Source organism: Castor canadensis, chromosome 4, assembly GCF_047511655.1.
Source record: "Castor canadensis chromosome 4, mCasCan1.hap1v2, whole genome shotgun sequence".
Classification (NCBI taxonomy): domain Eukaryota; kingdom Metazoa; phylum Chordata; class Mammalia; order Rodentia; family Castoridae; genus Castor; species Castor canadensis.
Window position 1 is genome coordinate 62,452,926 of NC_133389.1, and position 2,918 is coordinate 62,455,843.

General features: G+C 42.7%; 1 pseudogene; it reads left to right on the top strand.

Annotated features, from left to right (window-relative positions):
* The first annotated feature begins 795 nt into the window (after positions 1 to 795).
* On the top strand, positions 796 to 2,918 carry LOC109700705 (adenylosuccinate synthetase isozyme 2-like; annotated as a pseudogene).

Genomic DNA, 2,918 nt, shown 5'->3' on the forward strand with positions numbered 1-2,918 from the left:
GTGTCCATGTGCCCCTGAGCACAGCATTCCACTCCACTAGGCCTGGAGTTTGGCAAGACTCCATGAGAGTACATGGGAAGGGTGTTGGTTTTATGAGTAAGCAGGGGCACTGGCAGCTCTGAGAGGCCATGTTTGGGCTTAGAACCAGAAACTGTTTCAACCATACTTCCTTTGAACACAGGAAGATGTGTGTTGTTAGCCTGCCACTTACAAAGTAAATGATGGCCTGCCCAAGAAAGAAAGGATGCTCTATGGTTCCTCTTCCTCTCAGTCCTCCCTTACTTCCCAGGAAGCTGAAGGCAGTGTTGGTAAAATGTACGGATATGAAAAATAAAAATAGTTGAGTCAGTTTGGGGGCAGTGTTTCCTCTGTTCTGGTAAGCACAAAATGCATATAAATGTATGAGATTCAAAATACAAGTTGTTTAATATTGATGGGTTCAACATGTGTGCTAAAGACTCATGATTTTGCATTGTACAACAAAAAAATCTGTGATTTTGTTTTGGTCTTAACTCCTCATGGTCCCAGAGTGTCCTTATGTGAGGTTGAGGTTCTGTGAAGTGGTTTTTGTTGGGCAGAACACAGGGTCTACCTTGTTATCCTTGGAGTATGGATGTCTGGGTGATGGTGGAGGCCAGCTTTTCTCTTTCTCATATTATTTTCTGAAGGAGATTATGAGCCCCCAAAAGGCAGGAAACATGCTTTTTTTTTTTTTTCCATCCCTGTTTTTCCTATTGTCTATACACAGCTTAGTATTTTAGGAGCTTAATAAATAATCTTCAAATGAAAAAGTGTATGACGGGTGAGTGGATGAACAGGCATAGGGATTTTTTTAAGTCTTCATTGCAATGATATTAGAAAGGGTTAAACACAATGAAGCGTGTTTACGTCTTCTTAGTGTGGGTGGATATAAAGATGAGTCAGTCTGATTCAGTTGGAGACATTCTTACCTTGAGGAATGTGTGTTATTCATAGGCTGACCACACAGCCCCTGCTGCCCAGCAGGGTTTGGTTCATGCCTGCTCCCCTAGAATTATGCAGTGCAGCCCTTCACTTCCAAATGTTCTGGATGATAAATTATCAAAGAGAGGACTGCTTCTCAACAGCACAGAGGATACCAGGTTTTCTAAAGGCAGGAACTGACAAATGACAGAAGGGCAAATGCTTCCTAAGGCTGCCTTAGATCCTGGGGATAATATTTAAAGGTTAAATGTGAAATTTATTTATTCTAAGTTTGTGATATTGAAGACTGGGTGTGGCAGCACACACCAATCATCCCAGCACTTGGAGTGGAGGCAGTAGGGTCACCAGTTCCAGACCAGCCTGGGCTACACATTGAGTGAGCACTGTCTCAAAACACCAAACCAAACTGACCAACCAACCAACCAACCAACAAAAAAGAAACAGAGTGGGTGAATTTGATCTGACTACTTTACATACATTTGTAGGAACTATCACAATGAAACCCCTTTGTACAATTAATATAACTAATTTAAAAATGAGTAAAAAAAAGAGTTCCGTCTGCGCCCTGTTGGCCGGCCGTTTCTGCTTCAGGTTCTTCCCGCTTCGCTGGAGTCATGTCCTTTGCCAAGGTCAACCCGGGGCGTCCTCCCTGCTCATTGGTGACTGTGGCCGCCCTTCGGCCTGGCCTGGAGGGCACCGAGTGACCGTGGTACTCGGCGCGCCGTGGGGCAACGAAGGCAAAGGGAAGGGGGTGGATCTGCTGGCGCAGGACGCAGACTTCGTGTGCCGCTGCCAAGGAGAAAATAAGGCTGGCCAGACGGTTGTCCTAGATTCTGTGGAGTACGACTTGCATTTTTTACCTAGTGGAATAACTAACCAGAATGTGACCGCATTCATTGGAAACGGTGTGGCCATTCATTTGCCTGGGTTGTTTGAACAAGTAGAGAAAAAACATTCAGAAAGGAAAAGGTCTAGAATATTGGGGGGAAAGGCTAGTTATATCTGACCGAACTCACACTGTATTTGATTTTCATCAAGCAGCTGATGGCATCCAAGAACAACAAAGACAAGAACAAGCAGGAAAAAAAATGGGTACCACAAAAAAGGGCATTGGCCCCGTTTCTACTTCCAAAGCTACTTGGAGTGGACCTCGGATGTGTGATCTTGTTTCTAACTTTGATGGCTTCTCTGAGAGGTTCAAAGTCCTAGCTAATCAGTACAAATCAATATACCCTACTTTGAATGTGAATTACAGAAGCTCAATGTTGTATAGAAAAGATTAAACCAATGGTGAGAGATAAGAGTTTATTTCCTAAATGAGGCCCTACATAGACCACCAAAGAAAATCTTTGTAGAAGGTGCAAATGTAGCATTATTAGGACTTACCCCTTTGTAACCTCTTCAGATTGCACTGTTGGAGGTGTTTGTACAGGCTTGAGTATGTCCCCTCAAAATGTTGGAGAAGTATATGGAATTGTGAAAGCTTATACCATTAGAGTTGGTATTGGTGCCTTTCCTACAGAGCAAGATAAGGAAACTGGAGAACAATTACAAACAATGGGCAGAGAATTTGGTGTAACTACTGGAAGGAAAAGATGTGGCTGGTTGGATCTTGTTTCATGCAAATATGCTCATATGATCAATGGATTTACTGAGTTGTCCCTTACCAAGTTGGATATTTTGGACATGTTTACAGAAATTAAAGTTGGAGTTGCTTACAAATTAGATGGTGAGGTCATCCCTCATTTCCCAGCAAACCATGAGCCTAAAATAAAGTTCAAGTCCAGTACAGGACTCTCCCAGGATGGACCACAGACTTATCAAATGCAAGGATGTTTAAAGAGCTACTTGTTAATGCACAAAATCATGTGTGATTTATTGAGGATGAGGTTTGAATTCCAGTTAAATGAATTGGTGTAGGTAAATCCTGAGAGCTCATGATTCAGCTCTTTTGA